Below are 26,569 nucleotides of genomic sequence, written 5' to 3'. Positions count from 1 at the left end.
TTCATTGCTCCTGTTCCTGGGTCTGTTCCCCCAACTAGGTGGTACCTCCATTCTGCCACTGTTGACTGATTCAGTGGCCACATGCCCTGCCTGGTTCATAATGGCTAGTCTCTCCTGAAGACACTTTCAGCCTCCCTCCATCTCATCCTATACTTGGTCTTCTAGTACCTGGCTTGGGTCCAGAGCTCTGGGTTCCCAGTTGAGTGAGAAGAGTTCAAATACTTATGTGAAAATTAAGTTTACCTAGAGACATGGGATTGTTTTGTAAAATCTAAAATACCAAAGTCATGAATTTCTTTTTCAAATATATATGGAATCCTTAAAATATACCAGGCATCGTTCAAGTTCTAGGACAAGCATGCAATAATCCTCAGCTCTCATGAAGCATGAGGAAACAGAAAGTGTAAAAATGTATAGATTCAATAGTAGAATCTCTCTATATATATTACAAAGGGGCCATGCTGCAGGGAGGAATATATTCTGGCTCAGACATCACATAGTCTTCATAGGAAACCTCTCAGACTGAGTTTAAAATATGTGTCATTATTCACCAGAGAGATAAGTGAGAAGAAAATGGGAGAAGAGTGTAGTGGAAGCATGAGATACCATGTTGAGAGAACAGCAGTAGGAGTTGGAGTGTGAGGTTCAAAAGAAATTATTTTGGAGAGGTAAAGTCAAACCAGATCATGGAGAATCTTGTAATTCACTTTAAGAATTTTAAAGGAAGTTCAATGATGGCCTTGATTTTCTCAGTGATAAAAGAAGATTTTCAACCATGCATACAGTGTTCATAACTCCCATGTTTTTCAAGGATCAGTTGTGTTCATTCAAGAGACTGAGGGGCAAACTTAATCACTTATAATTGAGTGTCTGGTGTAAAGGAATGGAATCAGAAATGTGAACACATAACAAAAAGAAGGACCTGGAGTTGTAGTCATCAATAAGAAATATTTCAAGAGAAGTGATGATTCAAAGTTATATTGTTAAACTGAGTTGCATTCTGTGATCCAGAATATCTTGCCTTTGTTTTGGAAAATGTTATTTTTCTCTATGAATATTTATTGCCACTTTTGATGGTTATTTTCTTTGTTCTCTTGGACAAATTTAGGTTTATATTAGTCTATAATTTATCCTTGGAAATTGTCAAATAAAATCTGGAGGGTTTTGAAAAATAGGGACTATAATTCAAAAACTGATTTGATGAAATAAAGCATAGAGAAATATTTAGTATGTTAAGTGGTTTTCAGACAAACTGTATTAATAGATTGATTGAAAACATTCAATTATAAAACAAGTAGACTTTGACTTGAAAAAAATCAGTTTAACTGTATTTCTAAGTAAAATTACTTCAGAAAAACTCTGGTTTTTGATCGATCTCAGACATTAAATATGTTTACTTTTTGTTTAATTAAAAGTTTCATGGGTTAGGGATTCTGTGTTGTGGCTCAGCAGAAATGAATCAGACTAGCATCCATGAGCATCCTTAGCCTCGTTCAGGGGATTAAGGATCTGGCACATTCCGGTGAACTGCATTGTAGGTAGCAGACACAGTTCAGATCCTGCTTTGCTATGACTCTGGGACAGGCCAGCAGCTGCAGCTCCAATTTGATCCCTAGCCTGGGCATCTCCATATGCTAAGGATGTGGACCAAAAAAGAACAACAACAAAAAAAAGTTTCATGGGTTAATTTAGAATGGTGTAACAAGACAATGGGACGAGCATTGGGTTAATTAGAAATGGAGGCATGGTGTTCTTTGAAATGATTAAATCTCCCAGGAATCACATAAATATTAAATGTATACGAATAATGATTAAAAAAATATATCGTTGTTAGTATCCTAGTGAATATTTTGGCTTTTAGAGGATGGTTTTCTAAAGAGCTACAACCAACACACTGCTGTTGTTCCTTGTTAGGATGTATTTTTCCTTCTTATTTCCCCACAGAATATTACTCTATATACTTGCCAAAATTAATAGGGCTTCTCTCCTGACCAGCACAATTATCCCCACTGACTCTGCTCTTTGAAAGGGCTCGAGAAACTGATGTTGGCAGTGATTAAAGGAAGCTGTCTTTCATTGGGAAGGAAGTAATCCTACTAACAGTGCTTAATGGTAACTGTGAGGCAGCACCAAACACACACACACACACACACACACACACACACACACACACACACACACACACACCCCCAGAGAGAGAGAGAGAGAGAGAGAGAGAGAGCGTGAGTGCGAGTGCGCCAGAGCCTGGCTTTGTGTTGAAATCCTTTTGTCCGCAAAAGGATTAGGTCACATTTCCTGAAAGAAGAGGAGGTTTGATGCTATTGTTTCAAGAGGAAAGAGGGGTTGACTCATTGCTGGAGGAGAACTACCTCAAGATTGAGAGAGAGACCAAGTTTTCTGGCTTCTTAGAAAACAGAGATGCTGTCCTATCCACACAGAGCATCATGGATGGCACAGCTGTTCTGTATCATTTCAGGGGATTCTGTTTACATAAACGGTAGAGTGAAAGTGCCCTCTGTAGTTTTGTAACTCAATGTCCCTGACACATGGAGGTGTCAAGACCTAGTAAGAAACAGTTCCAAAAATGCCTGTACAAAATCTCTATTGAAACTGTGGCCTTGCCAGAAACAGTAAAGGCTGAAAGGCTAACCTATGGTCAGAAGAGTGTAGATCATCTGCAGAGCATGTCCAAACAGTGTTGTCACAAGCAGCAATTGGCAATGTCATTACTTAGCAGAAATACTAATAATGATCAGTATGTTTTGATTGCAAGGGGGTCTTTCTCCTTATTTTCCTCCAAGTTCTAAGGTGTTTGGTATTGGAGGTTGAACCAAGGAAGGGAGGAAAAGCCATGCCAAGCAAATAATACAGAACTTGCAGCTCACACAAGAGAGTTCACAAATGAGAACTAGAATGAAACATTCAATTAATAGAGGTTTTTAACATCCAATTTATATGTTTTCATAGCATACGATTCATATTGTATGTGATTTTTATTTTGTCTTTGTCCTTAATTCTTTTTTTTTTTTTTTTTTTTTGGTGGTGGTGCCCACAGCATGAAGAAGTTCCCAGGTCTGGGGTTGGACCTGTACCACAGCGGTGACCCAAGCCACAGCAGTGAAAACACCAGATTCTCAACCTAGTGAGCCACCAGGGAACTTCTATCCTAAATTCTATATTATTAGTTTTGTTTCCTGTTCAGTAAATTTACTTTAAAACATGATCTGAATTTCTAAAGCATATTATGTAATATGGATGTGCCATATTTAAGTAATCATCTCCTACTAAAATTTAATATTATCAAATTATCACTAAGAAATAGTATATAAAATGATTCTCCAGTCCCTCAGTGTTTGGCCATCGTATTTATATCACATCCATCAGAAATGAGTTCATTTTGTTAAAAAAGTTCACCTATTAGTGAAAATGACTATAATTGCTTTTCCTTAATTATTTTTTAAGGAAACCTTTTAAAAAACCACTTTTTCCTAGAAAACTGTTTCTGTCAAAATCAATGGGATCATTTTGCATATTTTTATCCAAATACTTAGTAAAAATCACAACTCAAAGGAGAGCTCATTCAGATACTTGGAGATTACTAACAGTTTTGCCAGCTTTACTGAGAACAACCCAACTACCTTATAAAAATTCCTTTAGCTCAAATACCTTGAATATGGCAGATTTATTCTCACTTTAGATCATTTTATTTTTTTTATTTTTTTTATTTATTTATTTTTTTTTTGTCTTTTGTTGTTGTTGTTATTGTTGTTGTTGTTGTTGTTGCTATTTCTTGGGCCGCTCCCGCGGCATATGGAGGTTCCCAGGCTAGGGGCTGAATCGGAGCTGTAGCCACTGGCCTATGCCAGAGCCACAGCAACGCGGGATCCGAGCCGCGTCTGCAACCTACACCACAGCTCACGGCAACGCCGGATCATTAACCCACTGAGCAAGGGCAGGGACCGAACCCGCAATCTCATGGTTCCTAGTCGGATTCGTTAACCACTGCGCCACGACGGGAACTCCAGATCATTTTATTAATTTAAATTCCATGAGTGATTTGTAATTCTGTTAATTCAGTCCATTAAGCACAAATAAATTTTCCTGAAGTGTATTTTCATCTTATCCTATCTTTCTTGAGTAATCCATGGCAGCTTTTGAAACCAAAAGATGCTGATTTTATGTCTAGTTCCTAGGATGTTCTGAGTACATTTTGATTATGACCTTAGCCTGGGCTGCAGTTTCCTGATATTGTTTCCTGTTTTGTAAATTTGTATTAAACACAATCAATGAAAAGTTTGGGTCTGCATTTTTTAGTGTTGTGGCCAGACTAAGTCTAAATTATCTGCAATAAAATTCAAATATGGCCATCAAAATTAACTGGAAAATCTAAAATTTACCTAAAATTTTCTTAATGCTAAAAGGGGTTCTATTCAAAATACACTTTGACTCTTTTTGAAAATCTTTCACCTGTTCTCTCTCTAATGCAGCTAGCTCTAAAATATTTCTCCAACTCTAATCTATCTGTTCATAGTTGTTTTAAGCATAGATGCTTCAGCTTTGTATCAGTTACTGTTATAATAATGTTGCAAAGCAATGACCACCAAAACTTAGATATGCAAATCACTCATCTATCAAAGAGTGCTTAGGTTGCTTCCATACTTTAACTATTGTAAATTATGATGCATATTGGGATGCATATATCTTTTGAATTAGAGGTTTTGTTTTCTTTGAAAAAATACCCGTAAGTGGAATTGCTGGATCATATGGTAATTATATATTTAATTTTGTGAAGAATCTCCATATTGTGTTCCATAGTGGCTGTACCAATTTACATCCCCACCAATAGTGCAGGAGGGGTTCCCTTTTCTCTACAGCCTCACCAACAATTGTTATTTCTTATCTTTTTGATGGTAGCCATTCTGGCAGAGGTAGTAAGTCATTGTGGTTTTGATTTGCACTTCCCTGATGTTGAGTGATGTTGAGCATCCTTTCATGTATATGTTGGCCATCTGAATGTCTTCTTTGGAAAAGAAGTGCACATTTTTCAACTGAATTTTTTTAATATTTAGTTGTATTAATTATTTATATACTTTGGATATTACCCCCTTATCGAATGTATCATTTGCAAATGTAATTTTTCCCATTCAATTTGGTTGCCTTTTCAATTGGTTGATTGTTTTTTGCTGTTGCTGTTGCCCAAATTCATTTTTGAGGTGCAACTTTAACAATACTTGAGTGCACCAGGAAATTTTCCATTATTAAACTTTAGTGAAGGTACATTTTCCTTGTAGTTGAGTAATTACTTTTGACCTAACAAACAGTGATATCTTGATTAGTAGCAAGAGGATGAGCTATGTTGCAGACTAACAATGTCAAACAAGATTGATTTCTTCCACATGTAATCATCTTGTTGATCCTCTTTGAAAGGTAAATAAACACTTAACATTTGCTAAGTGTTTTTGTTTTTTTCCTTAAAAGTAGTTTTGAGAGAGAAAAATTTTTGATCAATGTAAAATGCCTAATCTGGCATTTGAATCAGGGAGTTTTATTCCTGATACTTTACTATATGTAAACAATGAAAACAGAGTAAATTATAAAGAGTTTTATAGAGAATAACCACATAATCCTCGAGGTTCTCACATTATATTTTATTATTCCTATTTCATTATTTTTCTGCTCATTAGTCCAATTTAGAGTAAATTTTAATGGGATAAAATTACAAAAATTGAACAAGTAATACTGTTCAGAGTGTTTGTTAACCTGATAGTGGGCATCATAAAATGACCAGATGGTCATGACAATTAGAACCTTCACTCCATGTTATTTATTTATTTATTTATGCTTTTTAGGACATCACCTGTGGCAACTGGAATTTCACAGGCTGGGGGTCAAATGGGACCTGTAACTGAGGCCTAGGCCACAGCCACAGCAACACCACATCTGAGCAACATCTGCAACCTAAGCTACATCTTGCAGCAACACTGGATCCTTAACCCACTAAGGCCAGTTATTGAACCTGCATCCTTATGGAGACTACGTTGGGTACTTAACCCACTGAGCCACAGCAGGAATTCCTCACTCCATATTTTTAATGATATAATTAGGAAGCTCTTGAATTTTGTTCCTGCTCTGTCATTACAAGGAAAAAACAGATCACCATGTAAAATAATGACTATTTTTTAAGCATTTGTGAGAGGTGTATATATCTATGTTTATGTCCCTATTTTTGGTTATTCAAAAAAATCAAGATATATATGATTATTCTAACATTATATATGAGAAAACATAAAAACAGAAACAAAAGTAGCATTCCTAATCACATCCCCAGTAATTGGCAATGACTTGTTACATCTGTCTGGCTCTATACCCTAGGTCTTTTTCATTACCCCAAATGTACCTCTCGAGCAGTGTGTTAAAAAAAAATAAATAAATAAGATAGTAGCCTGATAGTACAGGCACATCTTGTTTTACTGCAGTTCTCTTTATTGCACTTGACAGATACCGAATTTTTTACAAATTGAAGTTCTGTGGCAACCCTGCATTAAGCAAGTCTTAATCAAGCAACGTAGAGTATTCTTTTCAAAAGTGAAGAATGGAAAATTTTTAAAATATGTTCAGGAAGCAAACAAACTCACTGTTATCTCCTTAAGATACATCAATACACCAAAACACTAAAATGATTACAAGTTTTTTTTCCCTCCATATCTATAGATTGATCTTTCCAGATCAGTACCCTAACAGCACATAAAGATAAAAGTTAAAATTAGAACTTTGAAGAAATGAGATTTAGTGCTGAAAAATCTGAATTTTAAATTAATCTTGTAGGAAAAGAAAGAATAGTTAATTTGTGAATAAAGAAATACTTATATGGTTTCCTTTAAAGGAATTAAAAAAAAGTTAGGGGAAATCTTGCATAAAAGAATGATAATGAGTGAAAGAAAAGTGGGTCAAAATAGTGGCTTGGTGGATTAAAGCACACATGTGACACTAAATACCATTAGAAGTAAAGCACAAAAATAGGAGTTGGGAAAGATAAACTGAATGTTATAATCATGCAGAAAAATATAATTTTAGCAAAAGATGAAATGAGAGAGTCAGAGAAAGAGCCATAGAATTAACTTGAAACTGACAGCACTAACGATTTGAACCTAGCCGGAACACAGTTCAGGGACTTGAACCCACGAGACAGGACTTTAGCCAAAACCCAGATTGGGACTTGAACACATGGGTTTAAATTAGAATCACTTACCCAGTGTCTGGATTCACTCAAGTTCAGGTTCCTTATGCGTCCACTCAGAAGGAATTCAGTGAGAGACAAAGTGACAGGCAAGAAATAGATTTATTAAGATAGGACACTTGTGAAAGATGCAAGAGGGCAGGTACAGAAGTTCTGCCCCCAGGATCCAGTGGGCTACAGTTTTATTATCCAAGGGGAGTGGGTGTCTGAAAAGACCCCACTCTTCCTTTCTGGGAGTATAGCTCCTCCTTGGTATCCAGTAAGGTGGGTAAGGTGTGTATTCAAATCAGCAGAAGGGTGATCCTCAAACTCCTGCCCTTTGTTTGAATCTGAATGCAGGCCTCACCCCACCCCCACCCAATGACCTGAGGCAATTCTCACATCCACTAGTCAAGCCAGCCTGCCTTGGTCTGATGGCTTTTTTGAAGAATTTATTAACTTACATTGGTCTCCCAACATCCCCTAGATTTCCCTCTCCATCTATGATCCTTTATTGGGACTTCTACAACTACCTGTGCCTACTCCCTCCCTATCAAACTCATGAGACTTGAGTTTCATTGTCAGTTTTATTACTTACAGTGCTCACAGCAAGCCAATTTCTTGTGCTTTTTTTTCTTTCTTTGCCTTTTAGATCTCCATAACTTTTTTCCCCCTGTGTTTATATGGTAAACTAACTTAAGAATAAAAGCAAAATTCTGTAAATTTTTTTTCAGTTATATTTTGGTATAATTCAGATCACAGAGTTTAAGATAAAATGATTTGTGAATGATATAAGGATGACTGTAAAATTTTCCTGAAGAATTTTAAAATTGGAAGGAGAGCAAAGCATAGGATATGGTTAAGAACATAGGATCAAGTGAAATATTTTAGGGTTTGTTTATTTTTGGTCAGTTTTGTTGACTAAAAAATACGCACAACCTAGAAGTTGAGAGTTATGTTTTATTTGGTGTGTAAAACTGAGGACTTAAGCCTAGGAGTCAGCGTCTCGAGTCATCCCAAGAAAACTGCTCCAAGGAGGCCAGGGGGGACTTGGGATATGTAGGAGTTTTACAACAAAGTGCAGATAGTCTGAAGAAACGATTACTGCTAGTAACAGAAAACTAAAGATCTCAAGGTAAAGAATTAAGTGTTTTTCCTATGGGAAGATTCCAGGTCTGGGCTCACTGAAATCATTCCTTTGATATGTACCTCAGCCCTCTGGAGCCTGTATCCTGTGTTTTCACAACCAGGGGGCTCACCATTGGGAGCGGCTGCAGTCTGAAGCCAGCTAGATGGCAAGTGTTCTTTGTTTCCTTCCTGAGTTCCCTCAGGGCTCACCAGCTTATCATAAGGATGGCTGCACTCACTGATGACTGTGACATCCTTTGTTTATTGATATTTTACACCTCAGTTTTTAACGTTTGTCTCCCCTATGCTAGAGTGTAATATCACATCTAAAGATTTGTGACTGGTAGTTTAATGAGAGAAAGAAGGTTTAGAAGAATGATTTTGGTAGAACATTTTCCTCAATTGACAAATGTAATCATTACCAAATAGAGATAAAATGTATTTCACTACTGATTTTGATAAAAGTTTGTCCACAGAGAGAGCCACAGTTTCATATGTACATGTGTGTCACAGATTACTTTGAGAATCTGATAAAAATACCAAGTGTCTTTACCATATATTTTATATTTTACATTTTATGCATATACACACATGCATAGAAAATTGTTAAATAATTTCAGGTGTTCACCTACTCATCAAAGTTCATTTAATGAGGGACACCAACTTCCCTTGGCGATGAGTCTCTGCCATCATAATTTGTGATTGTTGTATCTTTCCATGAATGCGAAAGCAATTGCTGCATTATTTTAGCACAACAGATGCATAACTATCTACATTAGACTTTTTGAATTGAAGATATGTGACTGTGTAACACACATTTCTCTGCCAAAAAAAAAAAAAAAGGCAAGTTACATATCTTGAAGATATTGCAGGAAGGGGGACTTCCCCTCTCCAGGGCTCAAGAATAGGCTCTTTTTAACACTCGGAAATAAATTGTCCGAGGAGACACATGTGCTGACAAAACGAAAGATGTTTAATGGGAAGGGACACCCAGGAGGAGGGCAGTGTGGTCAGGGAACCCAGGAGAACTGCTTTGCCACATGGCTTTCAGTCTCAGGTTTTATGGGAATGGTTTTAGTTCCCGGTTGTCTCTGGCCAATCATCTTGCTTGGCCCATATTTGGTCTGGTTCAGGGTCTGCCTTGGTGGTGCTTGCATCTCTCAGCCAAGAGATCCCACTGCCATGGCTAGATTCCAGTGCCAAAGCTCCTGGGAAGTTGCATCTCCTCCCTCCAATTGGCCCTTCCCACATCCTCCTAGAGAGTCTTTAGGGCAGTACCATGTTCCTTATCAGGACCTCCTGTTGTAAGATAACTCTTGCAAGCAGCTATTACCATGCCTGGCCAAGGTGGTAAGTTTCAGTCACTGGTCCTCTAACAAAGAGACTGTCCTATTTTAGATGACACTGGATTAAAGGGAAAGCTAATTCAGTAGTTGTGAGACTATTGATTACAGAGTAGAGCAAGACAGACCTGGAGAGCTACACTTACACTTGTAGAGCAGTGACAGAGTTTATTGCAGGCACAAGTGAAAAATGAAGGAATGTGTGAGTGTATGAGTGAGCAAGTGAATGAAATGAAAAACCTCTTCAGAGCCAGCCAAGGAAAATGGTGATGACACTGAGGTGGCAAGAGGGTGCTGGCTTTATTTACATCAAGACAGCTGTGAGCCCAGAGACAAAAACAGTGTTTTAAGAGTAATCCATGCTTTAGTTTATTATATAAACTGAAAATAGCTATGCCTTTATGCCTTTTTTGCAACTGATTAGCTTTCATTATTATTATTTTTTAATAAAACATACCTTCTTAAGAAACAGAATTTCACACTCCATCCTACCTTCTCCCTGTGTTACCCTCCTAATCAGACTCAACCAAAGAAGGATTTAAAACTTGGCCAGTAGTAAGAGGAAAAAAAAAAAAAATCATTCTTCTGTAAAGACTGGCTTTTGCCCAAACCACAGGAACTTTAAACAGTCTGCTAGCTCAGTCGGCACAGACAGGTTCAAGTGCAGAGTGGGATGAAAGCTGCTACCAGTCTTTTAATCTTACAGGTTGCTAAAACCCTGGACATTTTATGTTTTATTCTCTTGAAGATGGTTTACAAATGTATTTCAGCCAAAGGAAAAATATTGTTACAATGTATCTGTGTGTTATAGCAAAAGAGGGAAAAGTGGAAGGAAAACCAGACAAGTTATTCTGAATTTGGGTATTTATTCAGATTCATACGAACTATTCAGATTTTTAGAGTGGTTAATATTCACAATCCTCATTTTGCATTCAGTTCAACTCCAAAATTTTTCAAAAGAGTCCTTATTTTCATTTTGACAGCATAAAATAGAATGAGACCAGCTCTGACTCTGGCCCTGACAGTCATCGCTGGTGTGATTTGGGAGTTTTTAGTATGAGCATCTTCATCTCTAAAGGAAGAATAATTGTTGTATTACACCAGTTGAATAAATACACAAATGTACTTATGGATACGTAAATGAAGGACAAGAGACACACAAAGAAGCTATTTGGTAATTAGTCATGTTTAATATATTAATAGCTTGGTCATTTTAGTTAGCTCTTTGCACATACTGACCATTAGATACCTTACCTTTTAAATTGTTCAATTAGATACATAAAATTTAATATGACTTACATTAGGACTTGACTGAAAAAAATACACAACCTAAAAGTTGAGAACTATGTTTTATGTAGCCAAATTGCTGAGGCTTTAAGCCCAGGACATAGCTCTCAGATGTCTCTGAAGGATGGCTCCCAATAGGCAAGGGAGGAACCAACCGGGATATAGAGGAATTTTTTGCAAAAAGACCAATTAGTGGAACATTGAGCAATTCCTGTTAATTAAAGAAAACCAGACATTTCAAGGTAATACATTTAGTGCTTTTCTATATATGAGAAGTTGCAAGAATCATTCCTTTGATATGCACCTTAACTACTAGGACCAGTATCCTATTCTTTCCCATCATGGGTCACCTTAGGCTCACCGTCAGGGGGTGCAGTTAGTGCCCCCTGATATGGCAGGAGGTATTTTTCATTCACAAACTTCTACTCGGTACACAATTTTGGAAAGTACTGATGTGCATTTGTCACACTGGCGAGATCTCTAGCTCAAACACTGAATTCACTAACTACACCTAAAATGCTCTGATCATTTCTAGGATTAGTCTTGATAGAGAACAGATATAAGATGTCTAATTGTCTCATTTAAAATGGAATACAAATTTTTCTCTTCTCTGGAAGCTTAAAACAAGACAGAAAAAAAAATGCCAATGTGACATTTGGGACCCTGATTCATTCTGACAAGTAAAATATATGATCCTTCAGATTCTTTAAGGTCTTCATCATACATTCTTTCAAGACACTTATTTTTCAAGATAAGATCTTTTTCATTTTTTGGGGGCGTTTCCATCACGGCTCAGTGGAAATGAATATGATTAGCATCCATGAGGGCATAGGTTTGATCCCTGGCCTTGCTCAGTGGATTGGGGATCCTGTGTTGCCATAAGGCTTGGATCTGATGTTGCTGTGACTGTAGTATAGGCCAGTGGCTATTGACCCCTAGTGTGGGAGCATCCATATGCCACTGGTTCAGCCCCCCTGCCAAAAAAAAAAGATTTTTTCATTTTTTTAGATATGTATTATCTACCAATTACCTTTTTCTCAACTCATCTAATTCCATTATTGAGACAAAAACAGAACTCAAACCACCTCCAAATTTGACTGATGTTTACTATCCTCTCTGTTACGACTGAGCCGTGGCCACAGGTAGGTTGACCTATCAGGACATGTGAAGGACTCATTCCACTTTTATTTTCTAATTCTAAAAATCAAGCAGAATCAAGAAAATCTTGGAGGTTATTTTTAAGGGTAGAGAAAATTTTATGGAGGTAAGGCTTTTTTAGAATGATGTTAAATAATCTACAGGATAGTTTTTAAAATTATAATTCAATGAAAATATGTTGTATATCTATTGACAGAGGAATGGATAAAGAAGATGTGGTATATATATACAATGGAATATTATTCAGCCATAAAAAGGAATGAAACAATGTCATTTACAGCAACATGGATGGACCTAGAGATTATCATACTGAAGTCAGAAGGTGAAAAACAAACATCACATGATATCATTTATACATGAAATCTAAAAAAAAAAAAGGATATAAATTACCTTATTGTGGAACAGAAACAGACTCACAGACTTTGAAAAACTTATGGTTACCAAAGGGGACAGTTTGAAGAGGAGGGATGGACTGGGGTTTTGGGATTAGCATGTGCACACTGAGATATATGGAATGACTGGCCAATGGGAACCTACTGTATAGCACAGAGAAGTCTACCCAGCATTCTGTGATAATTTATATGGGAAAAAGAATCTGAAAAAGAATGAATATCTGTATATGTATAATTTAATCACTTTGTTGAATAGCAGAAACTGTCACAACATTGTGAATCAACTATATTTCAACAAAACTTTAAAAAATGAAAAAATATGGATATGTAATATTTAAACATCAGTATACTGAATTCTTTCAAACATATGTCTGGGAAAAACTCATCAGGAAGAAGCATATAAAAATAGAGGTAAGGGGAGTTCCGTGGTAGCTCAGCAAGTAAAGAATCTGGTGTTGTCACTGATGTGGGTCAGGTCACTATTGTGGCATAGTTTCGATCCCTGGCCCAGGAACTTTCCCATGCCATGGGTACAGCAAAAAACAAAAAACAAACAACAAACAAAAATACTCCCAAAAAATAAATAAACAAACAAAAAAACAGAGGTAGATAAAATAGAATTTAGAAGGTGATTTGTATATTGTCCCAGAGATGATAACCTGAAGACAGTCATAACAATACAATTACTTTATAGTCTATGTCTTCATTTCTCTTCATTTATGTTCTCAGTTTTTGTACTTTTCCTCTTTAGTGCCCTTTCTAGCTCACTATCTTTAAAGCTTGCATTTACATCATTCACATTTCTTTTTTTTTCTTTTTAGGGCCCCACATGAAGCAAGTTCCTGGGCTAGGGGTCAAACTGGAGCTACAGCTGCCAGCCTACCTCATGAGCACAGCTAAGCCAGATCCAAGCCACATTTGTGACCTGCACTGCAGCTTGTGACAATGCTGGATCCTTAACCCACTGAGTAAGGCCAAGGATTGAACCTGCATCCTCACATACACCATATCTGATTCTTTACCCATGGAGCCATAAAGGGAACTCCACATTTCTTTTTTTTTTCTTTTTTTTTTTTTTTCATTAAGTCTGAACATTTTGGTAGCAAAGGCAAATGACATTTATTTCCTTCATGTGCTCCAAGCAAGGGTAGGTGTAGTTTAAAAACATCCTGAAAGATACTGGTAAATTTGGACAGGGCTTGTAAATATTATATGAATATATTATTTGCAGATACAGAAGTCTGTGATCTTGTATTGTAAATGCTGAACTTCTCAAATTGAATCACATTACGTTCATCTGTTGGTAGTTGAAACAGATAATTTGTTTAAAACAGTAATACAACCAATAGATACCTGTGTTATTTTAATGGCAAAGAGCTTTGCCCACTTTTCAATCAGCTAAATCTAATTCAATGGGTTAACCAGATATGATAGGAACTAGCCATTGTCTCTCTCTAAAAAAACCCAGGTTTGTATGACGTTATAATGTTTTGCCTCATTTTCCCCTGCAAAAGAACAGAGAATAGAAACTACTTGGAAAAAAAGCATTGTCTCATCAGGTTTATATAGATCTCCCTCTCACAAAGCTGTCCCTTTTCTTCTTTGCACTTTTTCTCTGATTGCATTCTTGCCCTGGCAGCCTGTAACAGGTTACTGTAACTTCAGTTACTGTGAGAGTAACTGAAGGTTTTGGAAGTTGAGTAGAAGCCTTGGGAATCACAGTGTTTACCAAGAGGAAAAGAAAGAAAAGTTGGCCCCTGTTCACACTTATCCAATTACTTTTATTACGTCTTTAGAACAAGGAAAATAATGCTCATAGCTACATTCCAGTGTGTGTGTGGTGGGTAGGACAACTAAGGAGAGGAAAGAAGGAAGGGAGGGTGCTCCAGTGACCTGGATAGAATTACTCGACTACAGCCATTCATTCTTCTCTAAATCACTCTCAAGGAAAAAAAAAAAAAACAATAATCTAAAAGTAGGATGATGGGATGAGGAAAAGTTTCCTGGTCTGGGCCTCTGTGAGATATTGTGAAACTTAAATGCATAAAGAAAGGGAGTCCTTATTAGTTTTAAAAACACCATCGTTTATTTTCTTTCTTTCTTTTTTTTTTTTTTTTTTGTAATATAAGAGAAGAGAATATTTGGGATTTGAAACATGTCTTATTCGACTACCTTAAGCATTCTTTCTGCACATACCATATTGAATGGTGCACAATTCCTGTTCTGAAACTTGAAGCTCTGAGGAAACATTTAGCACCTGAGATGATTCATTTTCTACACACAGAGCAAACACAGAGACTCAGTACAAAGGCAGCAAGTAACTCCCTGCAGTAATGCAAGAGTACCCAAGGGGAGAGGAGAAAACCTAAAATAATATTTTTGGTTTTCAAAATGTGGGTTCTCTTTCCTTCTCTGAGTCTCCCTCCTCATCCTTGAAGGGGTATATCAGTGTCTAGAGAGAACACCACAAGATTAATTAATGAATTTTATAAAGGGTTTGTGTAAACATTTGTAGGTTTTTATAAGGGAAATAGTATTGACTTGTGTTGTGACTCATTCATGTGAAATGAATTCTTGGTTAAGGTGTCAAAGGAATTGGAAAATCCAGAAATCTGTCATTAAAAAAAGGCTTCTTTCGGAGGCAAAGCTTGGCTTTGTTTTAAAATAGGCTTCTTTTCAGCCGACTGGTGGATGAGCAAAGGTAATGATACCAAGGCAAGGATGTCACAAAAGTAGGCACAGGCTTGAGTTCAGAACCTGTGACTCTTAGGTTATTCATAACTTTACTGTGTGCTCAGTGTCCTGTCTTCTTGTATGAAGAAATATATATCACAAACCCTGGGTTAGAGGTTGAATGCAAATGTAATTAGCTGAATAACAATTCCTATAAACTACTCCCTATTTTATTTATTTTTATTTTTTTCTTTTTAGGTCTGCACCTGCAGTATATGGAAATTCCCAGTCTAGGAGTTGAATTAGAGCTGTAGCTGCTTGCCTAAGCCACATCTGTTACCTACACCGAAGCTCCCAGCAACCTATTGAGTGAGGCCAGGGATCGAACCCAGGTCCTCATGGACACTAGTTGGATTCTTAAGCTGCTGAGCCACAACAGGAACTTCAACTATTTTCTATTTTAAATGAGAATATGCCAATTTAAAAAATTCCCTTAACTCCTTGTTTTCTCAGAACTCCAAGTTGTTACATAAGTATCTATTGTGAAAATATTCCTGTGGAATAGACTAATACTTATGAGATCAGCTCCATTTTAAAAAAGCCAAAGGATCACAAATTAATGCAAGATTTCCCTGAAATTAAAGCTGACATAGGAGATAAGTTAATTGGAGTATGATATTCCTTTGGGGTTGAGAGGTGAAGAGAAGAAAGTCTAGGTATTTTTTTCTGAAATGAACTCTTTTTCTGATTGAACTTTTGCCTTCCTTTCTTAATTATTTGTCTTTTATCTATGGGATGAGAGTTAGAAGAACAGTAATTAATGTGTTCCTTTCATTAATGAGGGGAATAAAATAACCTGAAATGTCCCCTGTGTTCATACAGATGTTTCACTCAGTTACAGCACCACCAGTTCTTAGATGTTTTTATAACTGGTGTCTAAGACCTTCCAAACCAAGTGAATAAATCCTCAATAAATTGTCTGACTTTTTTGAGTGCTAAAATAGTTCAAATAGTTTCCTATATTCTGTGGCCCTGCTCATTTTATTTTGCATCTGTGTTTCTCAGTAATTAATACTGTCTCTTTTAATATTATTATTATTCAAATGTAGAGGCTTTAGAAAATATTTCCCTCTAAGAAATATCTGCATTACAATTATTTTTTTCTATTGCTGTGCAGGTTAATTTTATTGCCTTTGTCTTTTTTTTTTTCCTAGAGTAAGAAAATTTTGAGGTCTTTCTTTCGGAAACTAGTATTAAGTAAATTTTAGTTTATATTTAGAGCAAGGTAACACATTTGTCTTATTTACTTAGGTATAAGTATGATTTTAAACAAAATTTCCTTTCTAGCTTCCTTTTGAATTTTGCACATATTCAACCCAAAAGGCAAATCAAAAATTAGGAAATGAAGTTTAATTTAAAAATTGTTTCTTTTGTTTTTTACATTTTGTGAGTCTTATAATACCATCACGAAGGCTTTTCCCTTTTCCCAGTAAACTCCTTCAGTAGGTACTGCAAAGAATTAGTTATTCAGGTTATTAACTTCTCTTTAATTGATATGTCTGTTGAAGAGTGTCACATCTATTTTCAGCAATGTTTTTAAAAAGAAATATATAGTGAAGATTTCTGCTTTATATTCTGCTCTTTATTCTGCTTTTCCCCATTATTCCTTTAATTTTACAGGCATAATTAAGCTTCTTTAAAATAGGAGCCCCTACAAATATTCCTTCATCACTCATAAAATATATTCCATATAGAACATATTCCACATATAACATCAACAATATCCATATTAAAAAAATCCCACATTCACTGGCAGTGGTATAGTCCTAAACATAGGCAGTGGATGTCTTAAAAAGTAGTGCCAAAGATAGAGAAAAACCCACACTAAAAGAGACAAGATTATCAATTAAAGCTCCAGACATATAAAAGAAAACAAAAATGAAGGCAAAAAAAATTTTAAAGGACTAGTAAATTTCAATAGTTACCTTTTATATTTGCATAGTGTCTGCTTTTCAAATGTGTATAAGATGAAATAGGGCCCAAAGCAGTATCTCTTCCTTCTGTTTTCCTTCTATCCTCAAACATTTTGGTACTCTGAGGGAGCCAACAATTGGACATGAAACTCATGCAAGAATTGTAATAGTAATAGGAAAAAGAGTATATATTTTTGCAAAACATTGCTTTTCATTCCAGCAGGAGAAAATATGCATGGCTGTTTATCTTGGTTTTGCTGCTCCTTTGCACTGTCCAATATGGGCTGGCTGTCTGGAGGGCTTTCCACAGTCGCTTACAAGAGCTTCACTATGCGCTAGGGCAGTAAGATGCTTTTAAGTGAGTTGAGTTAAAAGCTCCATTTAGTCTTTCACTAAATCTGCTTATGTAACTTAAATATTTTTAGTGCCCAGGAGTTCAAAGCGGCTAATATGTTGTGTTTCAGAATGACAAATAGAACACACTAAAAACAGCATTAGAATGTTTTCCTAAGAAAGTTTCAGGGAAATGTGTGGTGCTCTGAGTGGAACTCCACATAACATTTGACCATTGAGCATTTCCTTCCTTGTGTTGGGGCCTGAATGAGTCATTGTGCTTGGCCTTCCCAGACCCACAGATCTGGGCTTGACCGTGAACAAGCAGTAAGCAGAAGCTGAATTCATATGTGGCTCCCAAGTGAAAGAAAGGGAATATTCCTTCTGAGAACTGATTGAAGAGCTAAGCCCAAATGTAGATAGATACCTGTTTCACTGAATAGGGCATATTCTCAACTTGACCTTCATCTTGAATGGCAGCCAAGGACTTCCTACCTGGAGTTGCCAAGAGAACACCTTTTTTCTTACTGAGGTATAAGATAGGAATACCCTTGTAGAATGAATTCCTTCTAGGGAACATGTTAAGGGGCATTTATCTATATACTGACTGTCACCAGGACACTGTTTCAGGTATTGTCATATCTAAATAGTATTCTAGCTGAATTTCATTTCCAGAGGTGTTTGATTGATGAAAAATATTATTAGTGGAAAATATCAGTCTTGACGCACTAGCTGATGTGATCAGTTGTGACACAAGAGGTCCTATCTGAAAAAAGAGAAATATTTAGGTCACTGGATATAGCAGATGCTGCCTTAATAGTAAAGACATTTTAAAAAATGCTGAATTTTATTCAAAAGGTTGTAATGTTTTAATTAGAACAAAAAAAGTGCCAAAATATCATCACAAAACTGTTTTTATCATCCAAGATGTAAAGAATACCTGTTATTCAGTTGATCTTCACATCAATTTCAGACCACATGGAAGGTCCATTGTGTAGGACTATCAGTGAGAGAACCGTGATGCTCAATGCTTCATGACATTTTTCTTACAATACCCTCAAGTACATTTCCATGTGAAAGTTCTTTTCCAGTACTTGAATAAGTTTCCAGAGAGTTCAACATTTCCAAGCTGTTAACAGTGAGTTCAGTTTGATTTAGTCAAATAAATGATATATGCTGAAAAAATGTAAATTTATTCCATAAGAGGATATGTGACTATGAAATTTGATAAAGATAACCCTTGTTTTAGAACCTGTTTTAAAAGTGTATTTCTCCTCACAAGAAGTTGAGTTCTCTGTTTTAATTATTTAATATGCTCAATTTTAGTTTTCTTCTCTCCTCTTTCTTTACTCTGTTTTACTCTTTCTGTTCCTATGATTTCCTATATCAGACCACTCTGTACCCCAACACAAGGGGGTCACTCATGTTTATAGCTTATTTTTCCTCTGTTTATATTTTCTTCCAAATTCAGGTATACAAATTAGCACGTACAAAGGAAGTTTTGGTCATTAAATAAAAAAATGAGATTATTTACTATACTCTTCTCTATCTGATCTTTTAGCAATACACCATGAAAACCCTTTCACATTAGCTTATACAGCTTTATTTTTTTAAATAAATGCAAAACATGTTATGGATAAGCTATGCCTTAATTTATTATCCATTTCTATATTGATCTGCATTCACTTCTTTCTAATTTATCTTTATCAATTACAAGGTAAGCATACTTATGTAAAGTTGTTTTTTTTTTCCCACTTATTAATGCTTTTGTTTCCATGTGATGAATTCCTAGAAATGGGATATCTGGGTCAAATACCTTAATATGTGTTTAATTTTTAAGAGATATTATCAGACTGCTTTCCAAAAAAGGCTATGCCACTTTACATTTTCATCAGGCATTTGTGAAACCACTCTTTCCTCACAAAGCCTTCACCTCCCTCTCTCATGAAATAGGTATTATAGCTCTTCCTAATTGTTGCTTATTTGGTAACTTTGAAATGATAGAGTTTCATAATTTAATTTTTATTATTATCTATCAGCAAAATGCAAAGTAAAACAGCTATCATGGGTTGTTTTATGCCACTTGGATTTACTTTTATAACTTAATGGCTTTTCAGCTTTTAGATTTACTCTTCCATAAACTATGTGGACATATTTGCTGCCATTTTTTATTCAAGTTATTTATTCTTTTCAATTTTTAAGAACTCTTTGCATATTATTTTTTTTTTAATTTTTAGGGCTGCACATTTGCAGCCCTAAATATGGAAGTTCCCATGCTCAGGGTCCAATCGTGGCAGCAGCTGCTGGCCTATGCCACAGCCACAGCAACGCCACATCCAAGCTGCATCTGCAAACTACACCACAGATTGCTGCAACACTGGATCCTCAACCCACTGAGCAAGGTCGGGGATTGAACCCACATCCTTGCAGACACTATGTCAGGTTCTTAACCCACTGAGCCACAACAAGAACTCCTGCATATTCTAGATATAAATTTGAGCTTACTTCATTTGTGTTACAACTGCTTTGTCCAAACCTATTTTATTCTGTTGAAGTTGTCTCTAAGGTTTTTTTTTTTTTTTTTAAAAAAAAAACATAAAATGTTTAATTTATAATAAATTAGTTAATTCTAGTCAGTTTCTTTTATGTTGTTGAGTTTCTAGTCTTGGTTAAGCATCCTGCCCAGACATTCTTAAATTTCATCAGAGCTTTTAGATTCATTTGCAATAACTGGCTATTTAATGTTGACTTGTCAATCCTAATTCGACTGGAATAGATTTTTGAATAAGGTATAAATGGGGCAGGTTTACTCCTGCATAATATTGTGGAGTCGTTTTTTATTTTGTTTTGTTTTGTTTTGTTTTCCTATTTAGGGCCACAACTTCTGCATATAGAGGTTCTCAGGCTAGCGGTCTAATCAGAACTACAGCTGCCAGCCTATGCCACAGCCACAGCAATGTGGGATTTGAGCCATGTCTGTGACCTATACCACATCTCACAGTAACCCCAGATCCTTAACCCGCTGAGGATTGAACCCACATCCTCACAGTTACTAGTCAGATTCATTTCTACTGCACCAGAAGGGGAACTCCTGTGAAGTCTCTGCACTAAACAAACTTAGGAGGTGCCACACAAAAAAATTACAAGTATTTTATGTTTATCTTGATAATTTCCAGTAGATGTCGACAAAATTGGGAGAAGCAAATAGCAACTAATACTAGTTTACTATTATAATAAGTTTCTTTAAAGCTTTTCATTCTCTGTTCATAAAAGAAATATAGTTTTATTTATATTACTTTAACTGGAGTTTAGTATGAAAGTTATTGTGGCATTATACAATGGATGGGAGGCTTTCCCATCATTTCCCATGGCCTGAAATTCTTTAAATGGTATAGAATGTATTTAATACTAGATAATGTTGAGCTCTGACCTTCTAAGGTTTTTAAGGTAATATTCTAAGACTGTGACTCCCTCCTCTGTTAGATGGGGATAACATCATCTCCTTAAAAGTGTCAGAGAAGCTAATGTATCCAAAGCCCCAAACATGGTCTGAGATTCTTTAAATGGTACTGAATGTATTTAATGTTAGTTCAAATTCAGCTGTGACCTTCATCTAATCTCTGCTGTTTTGATTACAGAACTTTAATCAGTTTTCTTACCACTTCTATAACTATTAAACTGCTGAAATGTCCATTTAATCTTAGAAATATGGGGTAATTATACTCCCTAGAAAAGTCTTATATTCCCAAAGATTTTCAAATATATTGCTACAGACTACTATGTAATAATCACCTCAGAAATCCTGTAGGGCTTCTTATGGCTTTAACCATAGCTCTTTCTTCATACTAATTTTATATAGTTTTTCTTTACTTAGTTTTATGTTCTTCATTTTCCATAATCAAGATTGTGAAATGTTTATTTCATTGGTTTTTTTTTTTTTTTTTTTTTTGTCTTTTTAGGGCCAACCCACAGCATATGGAAGTTTTCAGCCTAGGGGTCCAATTTGAGCTGTAGCCGCTGGCCTACACCACAGCTCACAGCAACACCAGATCCTTAACCCACTGAGCGAGGCCAGGGATTGAACCTACATCCTCATGGATACTAGTCAGATTCATTTCCACTGAGCCATGACGGGAACTCTTCATTGGTCTTTTTAAAGAAGCAGCTTTTTGATTTACTTGTCTTGTCTAATGTGTGTGTGTGTGTGTGTGTGTGTGTGTGTGTGTGTGTAAATACCATTTAATGAATTTTAGATTTTAACCTTAATAATCTTTTAGTCTTTTTTGTTTTTCTCATTTTTAATCTTTTCAGTTATCTACTTTGTGCCTTTTAAAAATTTTCCTTCTATAACAGTTCAGGCACTTACATTTATACATTTTTTTCTTCTAAACACTGTGTTGTCTGCAATCATTAGTTTTTAATATAAATTGTCCTCACTCCCATTGCTTTCTATTTTTTTATTTAATGATTTTTATTTTTTTCCTTTAGCTGGTTTACAGTGTTCTATCAATTTTCTATTGTACAGCAAGGTGACCCAGTCACACATACACATAAACATTCCTTTTTCTCACATTTTCACACCCCATCATAAGTGACTAGATATAGTTCCCAGTGCTGTACAGCAGGATCTCATTGCATATCCATTCCAAAAGCAATAATTTGTGTCTGTTAACTCCAGTGCTTCCTATTTGGTGCATGATTTTTTTTTCTCAATTTCCTTATTGATTCAAGGATTGCTTAGTGGTGTGTTTCTTAATCTCAACCTGTAATATATTTTGTCAGCCCTGTTTAATTTATTGCTAATTGCTAATTTATTGCTAAACAGAAAACACAAGTTGCAAGACCTCCACTACATACTATGGAATAATGTTTTCTTGGCAGCCAATGAGCTAACTGAATTTGTGTAAATATTCCACAGTCTAAGAAAACTATAAATCCTTTCTTTTTGAAAGATACAATGTTTTACACATATTTGCTGGATAATTATTCACTTTTTTATAGTGTCACTTGTATTTTAGCTTCTAGTCTACCCAATTTTGAGAATTGAAGTCTTCCTATGTAATTGTATAAGTTTGCATGTTCTCTGTGCTTTATAACAGTTTTTACTCCTTATATTCAGTTGTATTCATGTTACAAATTTTTTACTGTGATATCTTTCACATAGTATGATATCATTTCATGGTGACATTGTTTAAATTCTACCTTGATTGGTATCAATATAAATGCTGCTACTTCCACTTAGTGCTCATTTCATTTTTCTTTGCCCATGTTTGATTTTCACTTAATTACACTATTTTTTAGCATTTTTGTAAATAGAAATAATTGGGTTTTCAGTCCGAACTTGCCATCTCTTATCTTCCAATGGTAAAATCTGTTTATTTTTAGCATAAGGAATATTTAATTATTTTCATTTTTTTCTTTTATCATGCTCATATATTATTACTTGAGCAATCATTCTACTTTGTCCATTGAACATTTAAGAGTTTATTTAATTCCCCTCCCTCATAGCTTATAATGAAATATGTCTTACTCTATTTTATATCCTAACAAGATACCACTGTTTTACGTCACCAGTACTTTGCTTTTGCTGCTTTCCCTCACATCCTAATAAGATAAAATCTTTAGAATAATCTTCACTGTGTAACTTCCTCCCCTCCTATCATCCATTAGATAGAAATTTGGAACCTATTCACCAATATCATTTTATCCAACTCTGAAGTGTAAGGTTTTCTTATATTTTATTTTTTCTGTAGCAGTGATTCTTCATGTTACACATCACGTTAGCAGAAAATCCAAGCATTATCCATTCATATTGAAATTTATATTATGCAGACTAAATGAGATACATGTTACATAATTAATCATTTATTTATCAAATAGTTATAGATTCCTCATTATATGTTCTAGGCACGGGACCCTGGTTATGAACAAAACAAATATTTTTGCTCTCCTTAGGCCTGTATTCTACTAAGTTTTCTACAATTTCTTTCAATTCCTTACCTTTCTCCATCTTGACTTCTCTGTTCTGATTGATTAGTATTATATTACAGTATTTTCTCAAATAAGTGAAAAATAATTTTCTTGAAATTTTTCAGTTCATTCTTTGGGCATAGTTCTTCTTGTCAGTAATCCACTGATGCTATTTGACTTTATTCTGCCTGCTGATGTTACGTATGAAAAATCAGAGGCCAGTCTTGCATGTTTTCATCTGTAGGTAACTTTAAGACATATGTAGGAGGTAGAAATCAAAGGACTCAAAAATTAATAGGGTAAAAAATGTGCAAAGGAGTTCCTGTTGTTTCAGAGGTATGGAACACAACTCGTACCTATGAATATGTAGGTTCAATCCCTAGCCTCGTTCAGTGGGTTAAGGATCTGCCATTGCCTTGAGCTACAGTGTGGGTTGCAGAGGCAGTTGGGATCCCAAGTTGCTATGGCTGTGGTGTAAGCCAGCAACTGTAGCTCCTATTCCATCTCTAGTGTGGGAATTTCCATACACCACACGTGAGGCCCTAAAAAACAAACAAAACAAAACAAAACAAAAAAAAGTGGAAAATGTAAGTAAAAAGTGACACCATACCTGTGGACGTATGTGGCTTAGGCACATGATTCATTCCTGGGATAACTGAATGAGAGACGATCCACAACAGGAGGAGCAAGACTGGATATAGATGATGATGAATTCAAATCAGGACCCTGCAATGAAATCACAAGGGGACTGAAATCACAAACAGGGCTATTTTAATGGTTCTTTGTCACTGGCAAATATTGCAGTTACTGTGAAGAGATCAAAAACAAAAGAAAGTTACTCTTCCTTCCATAGAAAAGTCTGAAAAATCTTAAGACTACTGCATAGAAAGAAAGACATGTGTTAAATTTTAAATCTGGGAATTTTTTAAAATTGCTGCACAAATTTCTGATTCTTGGTTTTTTCATGGCAACTGGCTACTCTTAATATGAGCACACAAATCAGGAAGTAAACCTATTGTGAAATGGCTTTAACTATATTTGTCATTGAGTGTTTCATTCCTGAGACTGATACTTTTTGCTACTGATCAAATAAGAACTATGATGACATGAATTACCACTAATAAATGTTGTGCATGCATGCTAACATAATGGTCTTATATCAAATCTAGGAAGTACTTTATTTAACATAAAATAATCTTAGACTTGTTCATCATTATCCTATGTTCTCTCACCAGGAAATATTTAATTGACGTGAAAGATGCACACTCTATCTATCATAGCCACAGCAATGCAACCAAAGCCAAAGTAAATACACTTAGTATGGAAGGACATGGTGTCCAGTCTTGTTATCCTTAAAAATCTCTGAAATACCTTTGATTTTCTTAATTCTAATAGTCTGTAATCTAGAAGTTCTATCTTGTGCTTGAGCACAGCAAAACATTTACATAGAATGTATGTTTCCAAGAACTAAAGTTATTAATTCACTTAATTCTTGCAAAAATTCTATGAGGTACATTTAATATACCTACTCAAGAGAACATGAGCAGAGGGAGATTAAGTCAGTCAAAACAACAAATATCATCAGGAGAGCCTGTATTTGAATCCAGATAGTCTGGCTCCAAAATCCATTTGTTTAACTACTGTACATTCTATCTCAGTAGGAAGAATTTTGTCTTTTTTTGGCATGCAAATCTGAAAATAGATGTCTTATATCTTCATGAGAAGAGCTGTGTAGGGAGTTCCCATTGTGGTGCAGTGATTAACGAATCTGACTTGGAGCCACGAGGTTGCAGGTCCAATCCCTGGCCTTACTCAGTGGGTTAAGGATCTGCTGTTGCCATGAGCTGTGGTGTAGGTTGCAGTCATGGCTCAGATCCTGAGTTGCTGTGGCTCTGGTGTAGGCTGGTGTCTACAGCTCTGATTCGACCCCTAGCCTAGGAACCTCCATATGCCGTGAGAGCAGCCCTAGAAAAGGCAGAAAGACAAAAAAAAAAAAAAAAAAAAAAAAAAAAAAAAAAGAAGAAGAAGAAGAAGAGCTGTGTAAACAAGATCTGTGTAAAATACTTCACCTAGAAATATTTCAGAAAAGGAACCTAGTCTTTTTATGCTGTCTATAGTGTGGACAATTATAAATAGCACCTTATCTATAACAAGTGCTGAATGAGTTAATTAGTAGCTTTCACAAATGTTAGGAATGGGCAGTGGTTTCCTCATGGAGCAAACCCACAGGAATAATGGAAAAGACATAATAATATCTATCACCACCATTATGCTCCCAAACAAGAAGTGGACATGTCAGGGATCAGAAATCAGAAAACAGTATATTTAAGGAGACTCAGTTCAGTTCAGGAGATAAAGCAAATAGGGAAACTTATTTTTAAGACATAGAGATATTGGAGCAATATAGACAGGAATTTTAACTAAGTATAATGAGTATTTGTAGAAAGATAAGAGAGAATCATTTGTCAATTAATCAAAGTTGAGGCAATGTAAAATAGCTTTATTGTGAATAAAAATATAATTTAAATAAATATTAAAATTTAAAAATTGATATATAATTGCAAACCTGGACAACTGTCAATGAAAATACTATTGCACTGATCATTCAAGCAAGTGTTATAGTTCCCTCAGATTCATGCTCAGATGGAGAGAAAGAAGAGTATAAAAGAAATATGAAGAGATATGAAGAACAGAACCAGAAATTCCAATATTCATTAATAGTAGTGGCAAGAAATGAGGATGGATAATTGGCAAAGGGGGAAATGTTAAAAAACAATCATCTAAAAGTCTTCAGATCTGAAGAAGCACATAATTCTTCAGACTGAAATTATGCACAAATACTTGGATTAAAGAAAGACCACCTTAGACAATTTTGATGGAATTTTTTAGTATGAAAGTTAAAGAAAGAAGTCTAAACACTACCAAAAGAAGAGTTAGATTGTATACAAAGGAATGGTCTCCAGATTTATACTGTACTTTCATTAAAAAGATTGCACATAAAAAGACAGTAGAGGGATATACTTGATTTTATTTATTTATTTATTTATTGTCTTTTTAGGGCCGCACCTGAGGCATATGGAGGTTCCCAGGCTAGGG

The sequence above is a fragment of the Sus scrofa genome, chromosome 1, assembly GCF_000003025.6.
Source record: "Sus scrofa isolate TJ Tabasco breed Duroc chromosome 1, Sscrofa11.1, whole genome shotgun sequence".
Classification (NCBI taxonomy): domain Eukaryota; kingdom Metazoa; phylum Chordata; class Mammalia; order Artiodactyla; family Suidae; genus Sus; species Sus scrofa.
The sequence above is the reverse complement of the archived record's forward strand: the minus strand, read 5'-3'. Positions refer to the sequence as shown.